The sequence below is a fragment of the Zingiber officinale genome, chromosome 1A (assembly GCF_018446385.1).
Source record: "Zingiber officinale cultivar Zhangliang chromosome 1A, Zo_v1.1, whole genome shotgun sequence".
Lineage (NCBI taxonomy): Eukaryota > Viridiplantae > Streptophyta > Magnoliopsida > Zingiberales > Zingiberaceae > Zingiber > Zingiber officinale.
The window spans coordinates 64,014,901-64,021,950 of NC_055987.1; positions in this window are offsets into that span (position 1 = coordinate 64,014,901).

The following is a 7,050-nucleotide window of genomic DNA, read 5'->3' on the forward strand; positions in this document are numbered from 1 at the left end:
CGTGGCAACATTCCAGTGGAAAGAAAGGTCACGGCCGTGTGAATCCACACGGTCGTGTGGCCTCGGCAGAGACGAAGAAGGCCATGGTCGTGCAAACTCACACGGCCATGTGACCCATGGATTCCACACGGCCGTGCGACGAAGAACGCGGGTCGTGCCATGCCAAAACAGAGCTGTGCTGAATTTTGGGAAGATTGCAAACCGATCGTAATTTGACCATAACTTTGTGCTCCAATGGAGTTTCGGGCTGTTATTTATACCGAAACGTGGCTGACTTCAAGATTTACAACTTTGCTTCAGATCCAACAGAAAGAAAGAATTGTTTACCCGTACTAAATGGCATGGCCGTGCCTCCCAACCGCGGGTTCAACTGGACCTCCGCCCAGACCGCAGATCAAATTTTGAACCATCATAACTTTCGGCTCGGTTGGAATCAGGGCTCGATCCAAGTATCAGATTGAAGATAATTTCAATATCTACAACTTTGGTTCAGGGGAGATCACGAGAAAACCTTGTTTAATGGGTAAAAACTCGATTTACCGGACGCCCCATAATCCTGGTTTTCCTGGGCGGCTTGGAGGAGGTATAAAAGGGTCAAGAACCCTATTCTTGGCATCTTTGGTTCGGGGACTTCGTCCCTCTCCTTGGGAAAGGGTTTTCTCCTTCGGGTGAAATCCTAGAGCTTCATCCACCGCTGTCTCTTGATGATCCGTCCATCTCCGGAGCAAGGAAGCATCACCAAGACATCGGAATCATCAAGCATCTTTTCTTCCTTTTCTTCTAGGGTTGTAAGTATGCTTTTCTTTATGTTCTGGGGCTGTTCTTCCCCCACAATGGAGTAGACATCTTGTTCTAGGATTAGGAAGTATTTGTAATATGATGGAGATGTAGAACTATGTAGATTCGCCTTGTTTTTATTCAATGACCTGTTGATGTCTTGTTCGTGCTTGATGAGTTGCGTGTGTGCATGTTTACATTTCTATGCTTTGATTGCTTGATGTGGAGGATTGTTGATCCCGTAAAGGGGATACCTTAGAGCGTATTGACCAAGGTACCCTAGTGACAGGGGTAACCCTTTCCGGACGTCTAAGACGTTCCCTTAAAAAGAGAAACAATCCCTTAGGAACTGCTGCTCTCGTAAAGAAAGTGCTCTAGATCATACACTCGAGGGGCCCTAGTGACAAGGGTAACCCATTCATAGACATCTAGGACATTCTCTTGAAAGGAGAGGCAATTCCTCCATAAGGAGGTAGGTAACCCTTATCCTTATTGTTATTTACTAGATGTGTATCCCAGTGATCTACCGAAGCGCCCTCGTGACAGGGGGGTTAACCGTTATAGGATTTCACAGGAATCGTCTCTATTCGATACTTAGGGATATTGAACAATCTAACTTCCTGCAAAAGCATGGACATAGATGGTAGAAACTATGCAATCTATGTAGTATCTCCTAGTATTACAATGAAACCAAAATCCTAGAATCCATCTCCCGAAGCTCATTTCATCCAAGATCAGTTCTTTCTTTTTCTCTCATCCTTCTCTTTCCCTTTTCAATCACCCTCGTTAGTTTGCAAACGCCAAAGATAGCTTTCGACCGTCTAGATAACTTACCTTGCGACATCTCTAGTGCTTAATCAACAGTCCCTGTGGATTCGATATTTTTATTACTAATGACGAAACCGTACACTTGCAGTTATGTAACAAAGGGGAGTTCTTCTTTACAAGTTAATTCATTATCATATGCCTTTTAAACTTAACTTTGAACTAGGTTACCAAACATTAAAAAGAGGAAGATTGTTGGCGCGGGGAACACCATAATCAAACCTATGTTTTGATATTATTAAAGATTTAAGTTAAATCTTGTTATAATCTGATGAACTAACTATGTAGGATATTTACTTAACCAGGAAAGTCTCAGATGTGGCTAAGTAGGGAAGTCTTAGCAGATCATAAAAGTCAAGCAAGAAAGTCTAGGTGGGTCATGGACCTGACACTTGGCAATTGGGCTCGATAGGTCTGGAGGACTTGATATCGAGGGGCGACATTGGGACTCTAATTGTACATGCATTTATTTTATTTTGGGTTCCTAAATAGGTTTAGTGAGGCATGAGACATTGGGACTCTAATTATGCATATATTTATTTTATTTTGGGTTCCTAGATCGCTTGCATGAGACATGCAACATTAGAACTCTAATTGTGCATGCATTTATTTGGTACACTACCTTGTTCACTCCCATTATATAAGGGAGGGACATCTTAATATGAAGTAACTTGATTTTTGGTGAGATTTGTGTGCTCTCTTAGTTCTTGAAAGAACTTCTGAACTTATCAAGTTTACTCTCATGACACTCAATCCATCGAAACTTATCACCCTTGGTGTGGCGTTTCCTTTTCCTTTGTAGGCTTGGTTCGTGCCGATTCTTAGTTATGGGTCAAGGCTCACACTCTTATTCTCTATTTCCTAGGGTTCTATCCATCTTTATCTCAGGTTCAATCACATTTGTTGGTGGGGTTCGTATCATCTGGTATCAAAGTTTCGTTTTAAAGACAAGTACAAATATATCTTTACTTTTTGTTTAGCCAAAAGCAAAAAAAATTATGGAGAAAAAAGAAAAGAAAGAAAAGTGCAAAAAAAAAAAAGAAAAGAAAGAAAAGTGCAACAAAAAAAAAGAAAGGGTAGCAAAAAAAAAGAAAAAAATTGGAAAAAGAAGAAGAAGCTGCTTGTGCAAATCAAAGTGAATTATCTTCAATAATTTATTTCTTGTTTCCCTTACTCTCAAACTTGTACTCTTTCATTCTCTCTTTAAATTCTATCATCGTAATTTTTTGTGGTATTTTTTGAATTGTTACATGATATTTTGATTTGTTCTAGAGTTTGATTAAGAACTAAGAGATATCATCAATTAAGAGAGCCTACCACCCAAAATGTAAGTTGAGTGCTTGTAAGGTTTTCTTTCATTTTTTTTTTTTGCAAACATGTCCAATAACCAGGAGGATGAAGCAAATGAGGGGGCTAGGTAACTTCCGAACCTGCAATCGCAAGCATTGATGGGGGAAATGTAGAGGATGATGAGGGTTGAATTAGAATCTATCCATGAGAGATTGGATTGAGTGGAGAATGAGACACAAAGATGACAACAACAAGACCATTCTACTATACCACAATGGAGACATGCTCAAGGGGTTGATGTCAAAGAAGATGAAGTGGTGGTGGAACACTTTTGTGAGCAAAACTATAACCGGGGTAGGATTGGATATCAAAGAGATAGAAATAGGCGTAGAAGAAATAATGGTTTAGGAGGGATTAAGCTAAAGATTCCAAGCTTACAAGGGATAAATGACCCAGAAGCTTACTTGGAATGGGAAACTAAGATGGAAATGGTATTTAACTGTCATGATTTCTCAGAGCTTAAAAAGGTGAACTTAGCTACCATTAAATTCACTGATTATGCTATTGTTTGGTGGGATCAAGTGGTGATGACTCGGAGAAGGAATAGAGAGCAACTTGTGTCCACTTGTGAGGAGATGAAAGTGCTCATGATAAGGAGGTTTGTACCCAGCCATTATTATATAAGCTTATATCAGTGACTTTAAAGGTTATCTCAAGGCTCCAAAAGTATGGATGAATATTTCAAGAAGATGAACTATCCATGATGCGAGCTAATGTCTATGAAGATCGGGAAGCCACCATGGCTAGGTTTCTACATAGTTTAAACCCAGAAATTGCTGATACTATTGAATTGTAGCATTATGTAGAGCTATCAGGCATAGTCCACAAAGCACTAATAAAAGTGGAAGAACAACTCAAGAGGAGAGGATTGGCTAGGAAGGGAAAACCAATGACTACCAACGACATATGGCGGGCAGCTCCAAAAAAGGAGATACAACTGCAAAATAAGTCAAAGTTTGAACCCTTCAAGAAGCCCAAACCCACAACATCTACTACTTAAGGTAATCGCGAGTCCATTTCTTCCAAAACTCGTGATATCAAGTGTTTTAAATGTCAAGGGTATGGTCATATAGCTAGTCAATGTGTGAATAAAAGAGTGATGGTAATAAATGCCCAAGGTGAACTTGAGTTAGAAGATGAGGATGAAATAATTGAAGAAGTGTCACAAAAGGAGGGCAGTGATGATGAGCAACATGTTGTTGTTGGAGACTTATTAGTGGCCCGACGAGTTCTCAATCTTTAAGCTAAGGAGGAAGAAGGTAATCAAAGGGAGAATCTATTTCATACTCGTTGCTTTGTCAATAACAATATTTATAGTGTTATTATTGATGGGGGGAGTTGTACCAATGTGACAAGTACTGATTTAGTGGAGAAATTGTAACTACCAACTAGGAAACATCCACGTCCTTATCGACTCCAGTGACTAAACGATTGCAGTGAAATCAAGGCAGCAAAGCAAGTCTTGGTAGTAATTTTCATTGGCAAATATGAAGATGAGTTGTTGTATGACATGGTTCCCATACATGCATGCCATCTATTGTTGGGGAAACCTTGGCAATTCGATGGAAAGGTAACACATGATGGTCTCACAAATAGGTATAATTTTACTCTAAAGGGACAACCTATTATTCTTGTACCATTGACTCCAAGACAAGGTATGGAGGACCAGTTGAGATTACAAAAAGAAATGAAAAGAAATTGAGCGAAAACAAATTGAGGAAAAAAATGAGAAAAAAAAGTGAGAGGAAAATAAGCTAAAAGGAGTGGGAAAGGAAAAAAAGGAGTGAGAAAGAAAAATAATTTTTATGCAAAAAAAAGTGAGATCAAACGAGCTTTATTTTCAAATCAGTCGCCCCTTATCCTTATGTATAAGGAGGCATTCTTGAATGCTAATGACCTTAATGATTCTTTACCCAGTGTTTTTGTTTCTCTCTTATAGGAATTCGAGATGGTCTTTCTTGAAGAGGTTCTGCATGGTTTACCTCTGATTAGAGGAATTGAGCACTAAATCGACTTCATACCCGGTGCTTCCATTCCAAATCGACCTGCCTATAGGAGCAATCTGGAGGAAGTAAAGGAACTTCAGAGGCAAGTTAATGAATTATTCAAGAAAGCATGAGACCTTGTGTCGTGCCTGTGCTACTAGTCCCCAAGAAGGATGGAATATGGAGGATGTGTGTGGATTGTTGAGCCATTAACAATATAACGGTAAAGTATCACAATCTAATTCCTAGGATTGATGATATACTTGATGAATTACATGGTTCTTGTTTGTTCACAAAAATTGATCTTAGGAGTGTATATCATCAGATTAGGATGAAGGAAGGTGATGAATGGAAAACATGTTTTAAAACCAAGCATGACTTATATGAATGGTTAGTAATACCTTTTAGTTTAACTAATGCTCCTAGCACTTTTATGCATTTGATGAACCATGTTTTGCATGCTTTCTTAGGTAGATTTGTATATTTTAAGGATATTTTGATTTATAGCAAAAACTTATAAGAGTATGTTACACATTTAAGGTCAGTTTTGAGTGTATTAAAAGAAGAGAAGCTTTTTGCTAATCTCAATAAATGCTCCTTTTGTATTGAGAAAGTTGTGTTTCTTAAATTTGTTGTTAGTGCTAAAGGCATTGAAATGGATGAGGAAAAGGTGAAAGCAATCCAAGAGTATCCAACACCGACAACAATTAGCCAAGTGAGGAGTTTCCATGGTTTGACCAGCTTCTGTAGATGTTTTGTTCATGGCTTTAGCAATATTGCAGCTCCTCTTACTAAAGTCATCAAGAAAAATGAGTCATTTAAGTGGAGAGAGGAGTAAGAGAAGGCATTCAACATTTTGAAAGAAAAGTTAGGTTCTGCTCCTTTACTAATCCTACCAGATTTTTATAAAACCTTTGAAATCAAATGTGATACTTCTGGTGTTGGTATTGGTGTTGTGCTTATGCAGGAGATGAGACTCATTGCTACTTCAGTGAGAAGTTGAGTGGAACTACTCTCAACTATCCCACATATGACAAGAAGATGTACACATTGGTGAGAGCATTGGAGACATGACAACATTACCTATGGTTGAAAGAATCTATGATTCACACAGATCATCAATCTCTAAAGCATTACCTATGGCTAAAAGAATTCATGATTCACACATAAGTTGAACTGACGCCATGCTAAATGGGTGGAATTCATTGAGACATTTCCTTATGTGATTAGATATAAGCAAGGAAAAGATAACGTGGTTGCTGATGCATTATCTCGAAGGTATTCTCTACTTTCCACTTTGGATTAGTTGGATTTGAATATATCAAGGATTTATATACTAACGATATTGATTTTTCTGATGTGTTCAAAGCATGCAATAAGGTTGCATTTGGTAAGTTCTATAGGCATGATGGGTTTTTATTTCATGAAAATAGATTGTGTGTGCCTATGTGTTCGTTGCGTGAATTGTTTACTAGGGAACCCCATGGTGGTGGCTTGATGGGTCATTTTGGAGTTACTAAGACTTTAGGGATTTTATAGGATCATTTCTTTTGGCCTCATATGAAACGTTAAATGGAGAGAATTTGTGAGAAGTGCATCACTTGCAAACAAGCTAAATCTAAATTGAAACCTCATGACTTGTATACTCCTTTGCCTATACTTAGTGAGTCTTGGATTGATATTTCAATGGACTTTGTTTTGGAATTATCCTGGACCAAGAGGGGGACAGATTTAATTTTTGTTGTGATAGATAGGTTTTCCAAAATAGTACATTTCCTTCCATGTCATAAAACCGATGATGCATCGCATATAGCTAAATTATTTTTTAAATAGGTTATTAGGTTGCATGGCATGACTAGGACCATTGTATCTAATAGAGATGCAAAGGTTTTGAGTTATTTTTAGAAGATTTTGTGGGGGAAATTAGGAACTAAATTATTGTTCTCTGCTACTTCTCATTCCCAAACTGATGGGAAAACTAAAGTGGTCAATCAAACTTTGCCCTTTTGCCTCCATGCGATCATTAACAAGAATTTGAGAATATGGGAAGATTGTCTACCTCATGTTAAATTTACTTACAATAGGAACATTCATTCTGCGACTCAATTTTCTC